Source organism: Crinia signifera, chromosome 4 (assembly GCF_055691185.1).
Source record: "Crinia signifera chromosome 4, ASM5569118v1, whole genome shotgun sequence".
Taxonomy (NCBI): Eukaryota; Metazoa; Chordata; class Amphibia; order Anura; family Myobatrachidae; genus Crinia; species Crinia signifera.
In genome coordinates this window covers 157,233,749-157,251,559 of record NC_139220.1, presented here as the reverse complement: position 1 = coordinate 157,251,559, position 17,811 = coordinate 157,233,749, and the positions used below count along the sequence as shown (strand labels likewise).

Sequence of the window (17,811 nt, the reverse complement as noted above, 5' to 3'; positions counted from 1 at the left end):
ATTGGTAGGCACGAACCCAATCCAAGAAGGCCTGAAACTTTTTAGGCTCCATATAAAACCCCTTAGGAGAAATTATATATCCTAAAAAGGACACCTGAGCCACCTCAAATTCACATTTCTCCAATTTGGCAAAAATATGATTCTCATGTAACTTCTGGAGAACTTGGCAAACCTAAGACTCCAGATCTTCTGAAAAAATCAACGAACGTCTAAATAAACAAAAAACTTTCCTAAAAAATCTCTCAGAACGTTATTGATCAAATCCTGAAAGATGGCTGGGGCATTGGAAAATGGCATGACCAAGTAGTCATAGTGGCCAGACTGAGTACTGTCATTTTCCATTCATCCCCCAACTTGATCTGAATGAGGTTGAATGCATCTCTAAGATCGATCTTGAAAGAAAGTGGCGAGAGGGAGTTGATCATAAATAACAGAAATCAAGGGAAACGGGTAGGTTTTCTTAATGGTGATCTTATTAAGGGCTCTAAAATCAATACAAGGCCTAAGGAAGTGGTCTTTTTTCACACAAAAAACCTGCATTTAAAGGTGACCTGGATGGTCTAATAAAGCCATTTATAATACTCTCTTGAACATACTCGTCTATGTCCTTAGGCCCTGATTCTGGTTTACTCACAAAGGCTAATTCTGTTCAGATGTAACATGTGCAGAGAGAGTTAGATTTCGGTGGGTTTTGTACTTCAAGCTGATATATATATATTGCAGTGTAAAAATAAAGCAGCCAGTATTTACCCTGCACAGAAACAAATTAACAAGTGAATCTAACTCTCCCTGCAAATGTTACATCACCCCACCTGTAGTGCACATGGTTTTGTCCATTAGAGAAAGAAATTGTGTTTGCAAGTGAACCAGAATCAGGTCCTTAGTCTTAGGAGCATAAAGCTCATAAAGTCTGCCTTTAGGCAGTGGAGCACCGGGAACCAAATTAATGGCGCAGTCATGAGGACAATGAATGAGGAGACTGTCCGATTTACCCTTGGAAAAAACATTGGAAGCATCTGCATACAGATGGAGCTGACCTCTTTCTTGCAGGGGCTGGCGATTCTATCCCCGTGGCTATGGAGCTTTCTCTGCCACCCGTCGCCTCCCCGCCACCTCTTCCAGTGCCCCTCACCACCCCACCGTGCCCCCTTTCCCTGCCCGTCTCCCTGAAGAGGAGATGGGCAGGATGCCGCCGCGGCGCCACCCTGAAACTGTGAAGTGCGTGCATTTGAGACACACGCGCGTCCCAGTCAGATGGAGCGCCTCTGAGCTGGCGATCGCTAGCGCAGGCATGCTGGCAATCCCCGGGCAAGGTTTAGAGGCACTCCATCTGTAAGGAGGAATTTCCACAACAGAGGAATGACCAGTACAGTTGGAACTCCAACGAGAAATCTCACCCGATCTCCAATTAAAAGAGAGGATTATGGTCAAATAGCCAGGGATGGCCTAGAACCAAAGGAACGGTGGGACAAGTGGTCCCCGAGTCAGACAACCCGAGCGTGGCGAGCGCCGCGAGCCCGCGAGGGGCGGCGGTACGCGTCCTACGACCTTTTCATACCCACACTATCCACGTCGGTGTGGAGTTTAGAATAGAAAATGAGCCCGAAGCGTGGCGAGCGTAGCGAGCCCTACGAGGGGACGCGGATACCTTCACAGGTATCCGTGTCCCCTCGCGGGCTTCACAGGTATCCGTGTCCCCTCGGGGGGCTCGCTGCCCACGCCACATTTCGGGCTCAGTGGCTCGCTGCGCTCGCCACACTTTCTATTCTTAGCTCCACACCGACGTGGATAGTGGGGGTATGAAAAGGTCGTAGGACGCGTACCGCCGCCCCTCGCGGGCTCGCTGCGCTCGCTACGCTTCGGGTTGGCGTTGATAGTGGGGGTGGTACAGTGTGAAAAATGACATTTGGGGTGCATTTTACATGATTTCAACTCATGTCCATAATTTCAGTGGAAAATGACATTGCATCAGATCGCATGCGATGTAATGCGATTTTTCCGTATACGATGCCCATCGTGGGAGCCGTGATACTACACAAGCACCCAATTTTTTTGTACTCTCCAATCCCCCATGTACTACAGATTGTTGTGAGATTGTTGTGGTGCCAATCCAGGGCCGGTGCTAGGGTGCCCGGCGCCCTCCTGCAAACCATACATTTTGACGCCTTTTCACATTGCCATTGCAACAAGCTGCAGCCCAATAGTGGGAGTGTATGCAACATGCGATCCTATGGAGGATCTTTGGTGCATGTACATGTATGCATACACCATCTCAGTGCTGTGTCCGCAGTGGGACACAGTGTGTGCAGGAAGCTGCTCAGCTTCTCCATACTGTCGCCCACTGTCATACAGGCGCTGCGGGCAGCGTGCAGGAGGCAGTGACAGTGAGGGTTGAGGCAGCTTTAGCAGAGCAGGGATGGAGACAGCGCCTTTTCAGCATGGCGCCTCCCTGCTTTGCAGGAGCTGCTGAGTGGGTAGCGCCGGCCCTGTGCCAATCCAATAATAGAATAAATAGGGTGGGTTAGGGTCAGGCCGAGGAAGGGTGGGTTCATTTTAGGGACTGGGGGTGTAAGGGTTAGGCTGCGTGGAGGTTAGACACTAAAAAGGCAGGTTACGATTAGGGAGGGAGGTTAAGGTTATGCTGCAAGGGCCATTAGGGGGATAGGGGGAGAAGGTTAGGTCACTTATGGAGCCCATAATATTGTTTGTGTCCAATTTGTAATATACCTCCCCATAGGATCACTACACCCCTACACTACCAAAAATATAACCCCCCCCAGTATCACTACACACCCACCACCAGTGCCGGTGTAAGCACTTTCATCGCCCCAGGCAAAATGGGGGGTTGTCTCCGGGTGCCGCTCACCTGGGGGTGGGGGGTTTGAGGCCGACCTGCCGCCCAACCTGCTCTGACATCCGGTCCACCGGGGACAGGATGCAGGCAGACATCCGACTGCTCAATAGCTCCATAGGGGGGGGGGCGGCGCTCACCTGCTCCAAAAAGAGAGGGAGGGGGGTGCGGGCATCCACCTGGCAGCTCAATTGCTCCATGGGGGGGGGGGGTGCGGCAGACCCGACGCTCACCTGCTCCAGAGAGGGGGGGTTCAGGCAGCCGCCCGGCAGCTCAATTGCTCCACAGGTGGGTGTGGCAGACCCGCCGTTCGCTAGGTTCTTCTGCTCCATGGGGGAAGTGAGGTCATCCTCACACCACAACACCGCCGCATAACCCCCATCCCAGCTCCTTTCATGCCGCCCTTCAGTGACCAGCGCCCTAGGCAATTGCCTAAAGCTGCCTAGTGGTGGTGCCGGCCCTGCCCACCACCCTCTAGCAGTACCACATATTACATTAATACCCCAGTTAGTATTAATAAGCCCCTCTACATCTCCCTATATACATGTATTTACCAGCAGGTTGTAGGTGCCTGCTTGGTCTAGCAGATTGCGGAGCTATAGGAGGAGGAGACACGCCCATCAGTGCTGGGGCTTTGCGGAACAAAAGTCGTGGGGTTTCGGCTGGGACATCCTCACCCGCAGCCCATTGGTGGCAGTGGGTGATGGGCTGTTCAGCATCGCAGCAGTGCCTGCTGCAGTGCTGTGAGTCCAATGACAACAGCAATGCACCTGCTGCGTTGGAAACTGAGGCAAAACTAACAGTTTCCTACTGCTCCGGGGGCCCCTAGGGAAAGGGGGGCCTCGGGGTACATACCCCCTGGGCACCCCCTTAATCCATCTCTGATGTATATGTAGTAACAACAACAATAATAATAATCAAGAAAAATGGAACTAAGGCTAAGAAGGACACATTATGGGTAAACTACATATACAGTATGAAGATGAATACTGGAAAACTATTTGCAGATTGTTGTAAGTCCCAGATGCTGATAAATTAAATCGAAGATGCAGAGCTGAGATCCAGATAACATACTCAAATAAGGCAAAAGGAAAGTGGGTTGCAATAATTAAACAAGTCCCGGACAGCTGCCGATTTTAATAAACATGTCCCAGATGACTGATATATTTAATAATGCAGAGTAATGTCCCAGATAAATTACTTAAATAGTACACCATGTGTATAGCAGATTTACAGGGCCAGGACGAAGAGCCAGAAGGCAATCAGAGAACTCTAGCTGCACACATATGGTCTAGAGCAGTGGTTCTTGACCTCGGTCCTCAAGTACCCCAAACAGATCACACTTTTCACTTCTCCACACAGAATAACAGGTGAAATAATTAAGCTCCACCTGTGATCTTTGAAAATGTGTCAGTGAATAATCTGTGCTCCTGCCAGGTGCACTGTTAGGGGTACTCGAGGACCAAGGTTGAGAACCACAGGTCTAGAGTGCAGTCCCTGATGCAGACTTGACTTAATGAACTTGCGCTGGTTAAATAGTCAAGTGCAGCAAACAACCACCTGATTAGGTAATCAGGGCTGCAAGATCACAGAGGAGCCAGAGTGGAGAATGCTAGACAGACCTCAGGCAGAACGATACCCCAGGCAGGGAAGAGGTTGTGACATTACTCCATTAACCCCTTCACGACATTTGACGTATATATACGTCATGGCCGGGATGTACTTCCCGACACATGACGTATATATACGTCATGACTTTAAACTGTCACTGCGTCTCGAGACGCAGTGACAGAGTGACGATGTCTGCTGTCCCTGACAGCAGACATGTCCCTGCATGCCCAGGGGGGGCTGCGATGTCGCCCCCCCGTCGGCGATCGCTGTGATTGGCTGTTCAGTGTGAACAGCCATTCACAGCGTTTTCCTGTGTTACCAGCGAATCAGACGCTTGGTAACACAGGTGTCAATCACCGCCGGGCGTCAGGGGGCATGAGGGGGTCATCGGTGACGATGACACCTCACCCCACCCTCACCCCACCTGCCCCCAAGGCTGTGATTGGTCCGTGGGACCCACGGACCAATCACAGCCAAGGCGCGACATTTAAACTACCGGTGACTGCGCTGCAGACGCCATTCCGGTCTGGAGTAGCGTGCAGAGCGGTCACCGTGCCTATCTGCCGTTATACTGACCTGATCCTTGCTCATACTTACCTGATCCTTGCAAATACCTTACCTGATCACTTGATCACTGCTTGTAGCGTGCTGGACGCTTCCTGGATCTGACTTCCTGAGACTTCCTGCTGCTGCTGCAGTGTGATAGAGAGATAGAGAGATAGAGAGAGAGAGATAGAGAGAGATAGAGAGATAGTGACAGAGAGAGCTATATTTTGTGTCTGCTACCCCCCCTTTTTGGGGGTGCAGGGTTTTTTTATATATAAATAACTGTCGCTGCTGCTGCAGTGTCATAGTGATAGATAGTGATAGATAGTGAGAGATAGTGATAGATAGTAATAGATAGTGAGAGATAGAGAGATTTGTGTCTGCTACCCCCCCTTTGGGGGTGCAGGTTTTTTTTTTATATATATAACTGTCAGTGCTGCTGCTGCAGTGTCATAGTGATAGATAGTGATAGATAGTGAGAGATAGAGAGAGATAGTGACAGAGAGTGATAGAGAGTGTATATTTTGTGTCTGCTACCCCCCCTTTTTGGGGGTGCAGGTTTTTTTTTATACATATAACTGTCAGTGCTGCTGCTGCAGTGTTATAGATAGTGATAGATAGTGATAGATAGTGATAGATAGTGAGAGATAGAGAGAGATAGAGAGAGATAGTGACAGAGAGTGATAGAGAGTGTATATTTTGTGTCTGCTACCCCCGCCTTTTGTGCTGATCACTATATCTGAGGTGATCAGCAACTTTTTGGGGGTGCAGAGGTTTTTTTTTTTTATATATACCTGTCAGTTGCTGCCAGTTGCACCAAAGGTTGTGCACCTGCTGCCCCTCACTGGTAATCAGTGTCGCATCACTGATCACCTTTTTTTTTTTTTTTTGTGGGTGCTGTGTGGTCTTTTTTTAATTTTTTTTTTACACACACTGTGATTTTGTGGGTGTCCTGTGGCCACTGTGCGCTGATCAGTGACGTACATCACTGATCAGCTTTTTTCGGCACAGGGTTGATCTATTTTTTTTTTTTTGATCAAATTCCTGTTGCCTTTGAGCGCTGTTCAGTGACAGACGTTACTGACCAACATCTGTGCTCAATTTTTGGCGCAGGACCTTTTTTTTTTTTTTTTTAACCCCTTCAATTTTTTTTTTTTTAACCCCTTCAATTTTTTTTTTTTGTATAAAGTATTTTTTTTGTTCTGCACTACATACACACAACACACTACATACCCCCCGGGTTGAAATAAAGTTTGTACCCCCCCCTACACTATACACGTGTTGAAACATTTCACTACCAGTAACACAAAAATAAAAATGTCATCCCAAATGTCATCCCAGTCATCCAGAAGAATGTATTCAGTGGAGGAGGCATATGCCATGCTTGCCTCTGATTCTGACACAGCCAGTGAGGCAAGCGGGGAATTTCAAGGATTCGTCTTAAGCTCCTCTTCCTCCTCTGGTGATGAGGGACCCCCTCAAAGACGCCCCCGTAGAGCAGCTGAGACCCCCCCCCCAATAATTGATCTCGTATGGACCCCACCACCAGACAATTTTGAGCCCCAGGTTCCTGAGTTTTTGGCCATGCCAGGAATCCAATTTGATTCCACAGGTCTCAGAGAAATTGACTTTTTCAAATTATTTTTCTCTGATGATTTTATAAATTTAATGGTGGACCAAACTAATTTATATGCCCAGCAGTTTATTGCTCAAAACCCCACGTCATCATTTGCTAGGTGGACCCCTGTAGATGCAGTAGAGATGATGACGTTTTGGGGTCTGGTGTTTCATATGGGCATAGTAAAAAAGCCACAAATTAGGCAATATTGGAGTACAGATGTTCTGTACAGCACCCCATTTTACCGTATGGCCATGACTCGGACTCGTTTTGAGGCAATCCATAAATTTATACATTACACCGATAATGCACAGTGCCCACCCAGAGATGATCCCACCTTTGACCGGCTATTCAAAGTCAGGCCGGTCATTGATCATTTCAGTGCCAAATTTGCAGAGCTATACATCCCTGAAAAATTTATTTGTATTGACGAGTCCCTTATACATTTTAAAGGAAGGGTTAAATTCCGCCAGTACCTTCCCAGTAAGAGGGCAAGGTATGGCATAAAAATGTATAAGCTGTGTGAAAGCACCACAGGGTACACCCACAAGTTTAGGGTATATGAAGGGAAGGATTCAAGAATTGAACCGCCAGAATGCCCCCCCTCCCTCGTAGGTGTTAGTGGCAAAATTGTCTGGGATTTAGTGCACCCCTTCCTGGATAAGGGTTATCACCTCTATGTGGATAACTTTTACACCAGCATCCCCCTGTTTAAGGCCCTTGGTTCAAGAGGTACAGCAGCTTGCGGTACTGTGCGCAAGAACCAAAGAGGCCTCCCCAAAACGCACATTGCCCAAGTAATGAGAAGGGGTGAAAGCAGGGGAATATGCACCGAAAATATGTTGTTGGTCAAATATAAGGACAAGAGGGATGTCCTTATACTGACAACAATTCATGGAGACAGTACCACCTCCATCCCTGTACGAGGTACCAGTACCCACACCTCAAAACCAAATTGTATCCTAGATTACAATAAGTACATGGGCGGAGTGGATCTTTCAGATCAGGTACTGAAGCCGTACAGTGCCCTGCGGAAAACAAATATCTGGTACAAGAAGCTGGCCGTGTATATCATCCAGATGGCACTGTATAACGCTTACGTGCTATTCCGTTCTACCGGCCAGAGGGGGACATTTATGCACTTTCAAGAGGAAGTCATAAAGGGCCTAATATTTGGGAACCAGCAGGCAGAGGGCCCCAGTACTTCTAGTACTGGCCCCCGTATTGTACCAGGGCAGCATTTTCCCAACGAAATCCCCTCCACTGCAAGAAAGGGCAGGACACAAAAAAGGTGCAAAGTTTGCTATAAAAAGGGAATAAGAAAGGAAACTATTTTCCACTGTGAAACTTGCCCCGACAAACCCGGCCTATGTATAAAGGAGTGTTTCAAAATATACCACACATCGATGGATTACTAGGTTCATCATTTCACCGTGCATCGGGGGTCTTGCTAATGCCACATAGCACCCACCATTCATTCCACCAGAATCTGAGCTGCAAAATCCAAAAATCACTCCTTCCCTTCTGAGTCCTGCCATGCACCCAACTGGTATTTTTTGGTCACATGTGAGGCATTGCCGTACTCTGGAGAAATGGGGGCACAGATTTTGGGGTGCTTTGTCTCCTTCATTCCTTGTGAAAATGAAAAATTTTGAGCCAGAACTGCATTTTTGTGTAAAAAAATGTAATTTTTCATTGTCACAGCCCAGTTGTACCAAAATTGGTGAAACCCCTGGGGGTTTGAAATGTACACTATACCCCTAGATGAATTCCCTGAGGGGTGTAGTTTGCAAAATGGGGTCACTTGTGGGGGGGTTCCACTGTATTGGTAATGCAACATAGCACCCACCATTCATTCCACCAAAATCTGTGCTGCCAAATCCAAAAATCACTCCTTCCCTTCTGAGTCCTGCCATGCACCCAACTGGTATTTTTTGGTCACATGTGAGGCATTGCCGTACTCGGGAGAAATTGGGGCACAGATTTTGGGGTGCTTTGTCTCCTTCATTCCTTGTGAAAATGAAAAATTTTGAGCCAGAACTGCATTTTTGTGTAAAAAAATGTAATTTTTCATTTTCACAGCCCAGTTGTACCAAAATTGGTGAAACCCCTGGGGGTTTGAAATGTACACTATACCCCTAGATGAATTCCCTGAGAGGTGTAGTTTGCAAAATGGGGTCACTTGTGGGGGGGTTCCACTGTATTGGTAATGCAACATAGCACCCACCATTCATTCCACCAAAATCTGTGCTGCCAAATCCAAAAATCACTCCTTCCCTTCTGAGTCCTGCCATGCACCCAACTGGTATTTTTTGGTCACATGTGAGGCATTGCCGTACTCGGGAGAAATTGGGGCACAGATTTTGGGGTGCTTTGTCTCCTTCATTCCTTGTGAAAATGAAAAATTTTGAGCCAGAACTGCATTTTTGTGTAAAAAAATGTAATTTTTCATTTTCACAGCCCAGTTGTACCAAAATTGGTGAAACCCCTGGGGGTTTGAAATGTACACTATACCCCTAGATGAATTCCCTGAGGGGTGTACTTTGCAAAATGGGGTGACTTGTGGGGGGGTTCCACTCTATTGGTGCTTTGGGAGTCTTGCTAATGCAACATGGCACCCACCATTCATTCCACCAAAATCTGTGCTGCCAAATCCAAAAATCACTCCTTCCCTTCTGAGTCCTGCCATGCGCCCAACTGGTATTTTTTGGTCACATGTGAGGCATTGCCGTACTCGGGAGAAATTGGGGCACAGATTTTGGGGTGCTTTGTCTCCTTCATTCCTTGTGAAAATGAAAAATTTTGAGCCAGAACTGCATTTTTGTGTAAAAAAATGTAATTTTTCATTTTCACTGCCCAGTTGTATCAAAATTGGTGAAACCCCTGGGGGTTTGAAATGTACACTATACCCCTAGATGAATTCCCTGAGGGGTGTACTTTGCAAAATGGGGTGACTTGTGGGGGGGTTCCACTCTATTGGTGCTTTGGGAGTCTTGCTAATGCAACATGGCACCCACCATTCATTCCACCAAAATCTGTGCTGCCAAATCCAAAAATCACTCCTTCCCTTCTGAGTCCTGCCATGCGCCCAACTGGTATTTTTTGGTCACATGTGAGGCATTGCCGTACTCGGGAGAAATTGGGGCACAGATTTTGGGGTGCTTTGTCTCCTTCATTCCTTGTGAAAATGAAAAATTTTGAGCCAGAACTGCATTTTTGTGTAAAAAAATGTAATTTTTCATTTTCACTGCCCAGTTGTATCAAAATTGGTGAAACCCCTGGGGGTTTGAAATGTACACTATACCCCTAGATGAATTCCCTGAGGGGTGTACTTTGCAAAATGGGGTGACTTGTGGGGGGGTTCCACTGTATTGGTGCTTTGGGAGTCTTGCTAATGCAACATGGCACCCACCATTCATTCCACCAAAATCTGTGCTGCCAAATCCAAAAATCACTCCTTCCCTTCTGAGTCCTGCCATGCGCCCCACTGGTATTTTTTGGTCACATGTGAGGCATTGCCGTACTCGGGAGAAATTGGGGCACAGATTTTGGGGTGCTTTGTCTCCTTCATTCCTTGTGAAAATGAAAAATTTTGAGCCAGAACTGCATGTTTGTGTAAAAAAATGTAATTTTCCATTTTCACATCCCAGTTGTACCAAAATTGGTGAAACCCCTGGGGGTTTGAAATGTACACTATACCCCTAGATGAATTCCCTGAGGGGTGTACTTTGCAAAATGGGGTGACTTGTGGGGGGGTTCCACTGTATTGGTGCTTTGGGAGTCTTGCTAATGCAACATGGCACCCACCATTCATTCCACCAAAATCTGTGCTGCCAAATCCAAAAATCACTCCTTCCCTTCTGAGTCCTGCCATGCGCCCCACTGGTATTTTTTGGTCACATGTGAGGCATTGCCGTACTCGGGAGAAATTGGGGCACAGAATTTGGGGTGCTTTGTCTCCTTCATTCCTTGTGAAAATGAAAAATTTTGAGCCAGAACTGCATGTTTGTGTAAAAAAATTTAATTTTCCATTTTCACATCCCAGTTGTACCAAAATTGGTGAAACCCCTGGGGGTTTGAAATGTACACTATACCCCTAGATGAATTCCCTGAGGGGTGTACTTTGCAAAATGGGGTGACTTGTGGGGGGGTTCCACTGTATTGGTGCAACATAGCACCCACCATTCATTCCACCAAAATCTGTGCTGCAAAATCCAAAAATCACTCCTTCCCTTCTGAGTCCTGCCATGCACCCAACTGGTATTTTTTGGTCACATGTGAGGCATTGCCGTACTCGGGAGAAATTGGGGCACAGATTTTGGGGTGCTTTGTCTCCTTCATTCCTTGTGAAAATGAAAAATTTTGAGCCATAACTGCATGTTTGTGTAAAAAAATGTAATTTTCCATTTTCACATCCCAGTTGTATCAAAATTGGTGAAACCCCTGGGGGTTTGAAATATACACTATACCCCTAGATGAATTCCCTGAGGGGTGTACTTTGCAAAATGTGGTGACTTGTGGGGGGGTTCCACTGTATTGGTGCTTTGGGAGTCTTGCTAATGCAACATGGCACCCACCATTCATTCCACCAAAATCTGTGCTGCCAAATCCAAAAATCACTCCTTCCCTTCTGAGTCCTGCTATGCGCCCCACTGGTATTTTTTGGTCACATGTGAGGCATTGCCGTACTCGGGAGAAATTGGGGCACAGATTTTGGGGTGCTTTGTCTCCTTCATTCCTTGTGAAAATGAAAAATTTTGAGCCAGAACTGCATGTTTGTGTAAAAAAATGTAATTTTCCATTTTCACATCCCAGTTGTACCAAAATTGGTGAAACCCCTGGGGGTTTGAAATGTACACTATACCCCTAGATGAATTCCCTGAGGGGTGTAGATTACAAAATGGGGTGACTTGTGGGGAAGGTTCCTAACTTTTAGCACTTATGGTGCCTAGAAACCTACATGGTGCCTAAAAAAAAATCTCATAAAAAGGAGGCTCCAAAATCAAGTAGGTGCTCCTTCTATTATGAAGCCTGTGGTTTGGTCAACGTGCACACTAGGGCCACATATAGGATATTTTTGAAAACACAAGAATTGGGGGAATCAATTTTTAGTCACATTTCTCTAGTAAAATCTATTGTATTTGTTAGAAAAATGTATTAAAATTGAAACTCTGCAAAAAAAAAAGAAATTTTGAAATTTCACCTACACTTTGTTTTAATTCCTGTGAAACACCTAAAGGGTTAACAAACTTCCAAAATGCTGTTTTGAATACTGTGAGGGGTGCAGTTTTTGAAATGGCATCATTTATGGGGGTGTCTCACATACAAGTCCCTCAAAGTCACATCAGAACTGAACTGGTCCCTAAAAAAATCAGTGTTTGAAATTTTCTTGAAAATTTGAGAATTTGCTAGTCATATTTGAAGCCTCCTAGTGTCCAAAAAAATGAAAAGGGGGTTGAAATAATGATGGCAACATAAAGTAGACATATGGTCTATGTTAGTTATTAACTATTTTGAGTGGTATGATTATTTGTCTCACAAGCAGAAAATTTAACATTTTGCATATTGCTAAATTTTCCATTTTTTCACGATATTTTGGTATTTTTCACAAAAAACCACAGACTGTATCGACCAAAATTTACCACTAACTTGAAGTACAATGTGTCACGAGAAAACAATCTCAAAATCACTGGGATAAGTAAAAGCAAAAAAAAGTTATCCCCACTTAAGTGAGACATGTCAGATTTGAAAAAAAGGGCTCTGTCATGAAGGCACAAACTGGCTCTGTCATGAAGGGGTTAAAGACTTTCCACTGACTGTGTCTATTTATGTCCCTTTCTCAAATATTATATAAATAATAGTAATCCAACTTTAAAAACCTTACAGAGTTGATAGCAATAAGAATTTGCTTTAGTTTTGCCAATTTTTGTAGGCACTACATATCCCTAGCTGTAAAGAAGAAGCCACCAATCAGCTTGACATTATTTATTTGAAAGGTCCATACACACTAGGGGATTATGCCCAGCATGTATGGACAGAGATGACCGCTGTCATCGCTGGGGGGGAAAGCCACTCAGTGCATATACACTGAGTGGCCTTCCCTCTACACTATGCAAAGTCGTCCACAAAGCCGCTAATCTGCTGGTAATACAAGCAGATGAACAGCTTTCCCGGTGATGATACGGGATCGCTCATCGCCGGGCTGTACATACTGGGCGGCTTTGAGCTGAAAGCTGCTCAAATTTGGTGTTTTGAGTGGCTTTCAGCTCAAAATCACCTAGTTTGTATGGGCCTTAAGTTTCGCTCCAGTGGAGACCACCCAGCAAATTTAACTAACAACTTTAGAACAAAGTTTTATCTGTTCCTCAGAATGAGATTCTGTCACATAAAACCACCAAAAAAATAGGGACTAGGCACATATTGGTAACATTCATTTAACCACTTGAGTACTCAGATCAATCAGGAGCTCAAAATATACTGAACTTAAACTGTTTAATAATACAACTTTAATCTTCTTAGTTCACATGGATATAACAAACTTTAACACACAAGGACCAACAACATTTTAAGACAAGCAAAGAAAGGGTGTTGTAATTTAAATGTCTGAATTGCTTGACCTGCTGTTTTTTTACAACAGGGAATAGAGGGAACAGGGAATACATTTTCCTAGCACGGTGCCCGTCGTGGTAGATCGCATACCTTAAGTTAAGGTAACTTAAGGTATGCGATGGACGCAATTCTCTGTCAATGAAGTGTTTTAATTGCCGGCAAGGAGAAAATCGCATTGATCGCATCCATCGCATGCCATTATAATGGCATGCGATGCGACCGACGCGATCAACACGATTTTACATAGGGCTCAATGTTAAATTAGCTTCCAATGATAAAATTGCGTTGATTGCGACCACAGCATGCCATTATAATGGCATGCGATGCGATCGACACGATCAACGTGATTTTACATAGGTAACAATGGGAAATGGGCCAATGGGCCCAATTATTGATTGTATATGCACCGTCATGGGTTTTAAGTATGTGAAGTGTCCCCCCATTGTTAACGCCACCCCACTATTGACGCCAACCCGAAGCGTGGTGAGCGCAGCGAGCCCGTGAGGGGCGGCGGTACGCGTCCTCTGACCTTTTCATACCCCCACTATCCACGTCGGCGTGGAGTTGACTTTATAAAGCGTGGTGAGGGGACGCGAATACCTGTGAAGTTATGCGCGTCCGCTCGCCATGCTCCGGGCTCAGTGGCTCACTGCGCTCGCCACACTTTATAAGATCAATTCCACACCGACGTGGATAGTGGGGGTATGAAAAGGTCGGAGGACACGTACCGTCGCCCCGCTTTGGGTTGGCGTTCATCGTGGGGTGCGTTAACAATGGGGGACCATTTCACCCATGAGGGGGGTATGCAATTAAAATTGGGGTTTCGGGGGCTTTTTACTTTGGGACCAATGTAAAATTGGGTCTCAGGGACCATTTTACATTGATTCCAATGTAAAAATCGCGTAAATCGCATCGCATGCGATTTGGTTGCATGCGATGCGATCGACACAATTTTTTTAGGTCCCGATGCTTAAGATAAAAATCGCTGGCACCGTACTAGGAAACAAGTACCCATTTTTCACTTATTTATACTAAAAAATAGCCACCATCATCTGACATGCCCAGGTTCATTTGTAGAATATACGATTACCTGCCCTCGTGCCCAACTATAGCTTAACTTGAATTCAAAGAACAGATGACACTGGAATGTTCATCTATCAGGACTAACCTCTTTTTGCAAACCCGTTATATTGCTGGCAGTTTGAAAGGGGTATTATTGACAGCCTTTGAGTATATTTTATACTGCTTAAATGTGTACTTTATAATGTATTTTATGTTGTTTACTCTGTATCTGTTTGGGGTAGATCACAACTGGGGAAGAGTTTGTTGTAATCTTTATTGATTAGATACATGGTGCAGATTCTGACATCATTACCTGAGTGACGTGTTGAGGCAGCTAGACACAGAAAAGTAATGGTGATTTTGTATTGCTTTGTTACTTCATAAAAGAGCAATAAAACACTGAAAAAATTCAAATACATCGCTATTAATGGACTGGAGTGCTGTTTGCTGTATTCTACCATGATGGTCAGCCTTCACTGATTTCTTGGGCACCTGGCAAGGATTTTATATTAGCCAACAATACCGGACCATGGACATATTCTGTGTTTATATCCTTTATTATGTGTCTGATTCTGGGACTTATCGCATGGCTGAGAATTCACAGGCTGGGCATTGTTCGATAGAATGTGTACGGTCCATAGTATGCATGCATATGGCTATCCTGCGATAAAAACCTGCTCAGTTTTTGTTTGCAGGCCGTTCGCAAGTTGATTGACAGAAAGCATGTGTTTGGCATTCTGCTCATTTCTGAGAGTGTCAGGGAAAATGCAGGCATGCCTAGGTGTTTAAGAGGAATGTGTGTGATGTCAGCTCTGGCCCCGATCAGCCTGTTTCTATCGTAGCCACCAAGTAAGTCTGCAGGGCTCCAGAAATTAACAGCCTTTCACCCAGTTCTGAATTAGGCCCTATTTCAGACACCTTTACAGACACCTTAAAAACACATCAATGATGTGTGACTAATATGAAAGCTCCAAAAATGCTGGTCCCCAAACCAAATGGAAATGAAATGTACAGCGGCACAAAAATGTTCAATTTTAATAATACTTTTTGGACCTGGGACATTTGTCAGCGTGAAAGCATTCATTGTTGAAAGATTATCGGGAGGGGAATTTATAGCTTAATTCTCAAAACAAAGCATCAGAAGAGCTTAGGAACAAATTTAAGTTTTAAAAGAACACGGCGACTTTTCAGTACTCTGTATCTTATGGCTCCAAGTAAGTGCATTCACATAGGAATATATCTTCATTGTCTACTATAGAAAAGGTTGCCTTTTACATTGCCAACATGCAACCTTATTTAGCTCATTATTACAATAGCTATTACAGTATTTCTCTTGGCCTTTATATAGCAATTGTGTTTTTCATATTGTACATGTAGTATAGAGAGTCAATATATATAGCACATAGTAACTAGCTTCAACTGAGATTGTGTTCTAGGTTTCTAACACCATCTGTCTGATAGCCGCTTATGCAGTAGGTCCCTTCTTGGTAGGAAGGAAGTTATTGAGCTGAGTGATGCACCTCTAATTTACATATGTGTGTATATATATATATATATATATATATATATATACTGTATATGCCCCTGATTTACATATATAAATCTAAAATATTATATTGTTGTATATTAAACCCAGTGTACTAAGAATGCTGCTCTGTTATAGTGGTAATATACAGACACACCCATCTAATCCGACAGTATGTTGCCAGTTTTCTGGTAATGTTTGCATTGTGAGAATTACTGTAACTGCAACTTTGTCCTGCAGAGCTTAATCTACAGTACATCATCCAGCGTAAGTACAGTCTACTCTTCTTATTAAATGTGTAAAATAAAATGCATGCAATGGCAGCTGTATATAACACGTCTATAATGTACGGTATAGTGTTTTGCTATTTCACATTATTTAACGTTGAAATGAATTCTGATTATTTGTAAAAGCAATGTTGTTCTTCCCAATATGCTGGACTATACTAGGGTACTAGGCTGTACTATTGTTTTCTGTCTAAAGTAGGTACCTTACCCTTCATTTAACCGAAAGGAGACAGTAGTACCTTCACATTACTGAGTTACTATTACAAGCACATTAACAACTGTATAGTCACACATTATAATTATAATTACTTTGGGGAACATGAATCCCACTACACAAAACACATGCAGTTGTGTTAACAACATATTCCATTCTCTAGTGCAGGTGTAGCCAACTCCAGTCCTCGAGAGCTACCAACAGTTCATACTTTCCAGACCACCTTACCAACTGACACATTTTAAATGATCCACAGGTGGAGCTAATTACTTCACTTTGTGAGAAGATCTGGAAAACATGCACTGTTGGTAGTTCTCGAGGACTGGAGTTGGCTACCCCAGCTCTAGTGCAATCAGTTTGAGCACTGTTGGTGTAATAAATATGGGGAGAGAGGATTGATAATGAATATTAGCACTGGTACAGGTTGAGTATCCCGTATCCAAAATGCTCGGGACCAGGAGAATTTTGGATAACGGATTATTCCGTATTTCGGAATATTTTAATATTTCAATGATGTATTTTGAAGTATCTTGCATTAATGCTGTATAAACACATAATATACACACAAATATATTTTATTACCACATAAAATACACACAAATATATTTTAATTGTTCAAAAAACAAGGTTTCAAAACGTGAAACAAAATGTGTGTACTATCTCAGCACTGAATTTGAATGCCAAGCAATCATTGTCTTGCACATATATAGTGCCAGTTACATATCATGTCCCCAGTGATGCTGTTACAAATGTCCCCAGTGAGTTTCTAGCAAAAAAAAAAATTTTTTTTCACTTTCTGGAATGTCCGTATTTCGGAATAATTCGGATAACGGATATTCGGATACGGGATACTCGACCTGTATTATCAGTATGGGCCATTGTTATCATGTATAGAGTGACACTGCTTAAATAACCTCAATGAGTATAAAACACTGCTAATATTGGGGGTTATAAAGACCTGATTGCATGGCTGCAAACTCACAGGCATTTATCAAATGACCTTCAATAACATCCAGTGTCTTTTTTTATCGCTAGCCATATGCAAGTTGATTGACAGGAAGATGGCATTTGTGGGTGTCACCCGGCCATTAACTGGAAATTTCAGGAAAAATGCAAGCAAGCCCAGGCATTTTGAGTGAGGGCATGTAATGTCAGCTGTGGCCCAGATCACTCTGTTTCTATCGCAGCCGCCTAGTAGGTCCCGGTCTGCACACAGTGGAAAACTCATTCCATGATGAGCACTTGTGAATGGATTTGCATCTAATCGCAGGGCTGCAATGTTTACACAAGCTATTGCAGGCTTGCACAGGGCAGAGTTTCAGTCTGGCTGGGCAGAGATTACCTGATCACAGGGCTCCACAAATTAAGCAGCCAGCAATCAGGTCTTTTTAACCTCCATAAAAATAGTCTCTGCTGTCACAAATCAAAAAGTTGGCGTAATAAATGTTTGGGTACTTGTTTAGTTTCCGGGTACGGCGCTCACCAAAC

At 44.3% G+C, this 17,811-nt stretch overlaps 1 protein-coding gene across 2 annotated transcripts in view; it reads left to right on the top strand.

Moving 5' to 3' along the window:
- Positions 1-16,062: 16,062 nt before the first annotated feature.
- SLC13A1 (solute carrier family 13 member 1) overlaps positions 16,063-17,811 on the top strand; it is a 67,375-nt gene continuing 65,626 nt past the window's right edge. For both annotated transcript variants that reach the window (XR_014473435.1, XM_083182847.1), the window contains exon 1: positions 16,063-16,089. The gene's annotated coding sequence lies outside the window, so the exon portion shown is untranslated. The remainder of the gene's footprint in view (positions 16,090-17,811) is intronic.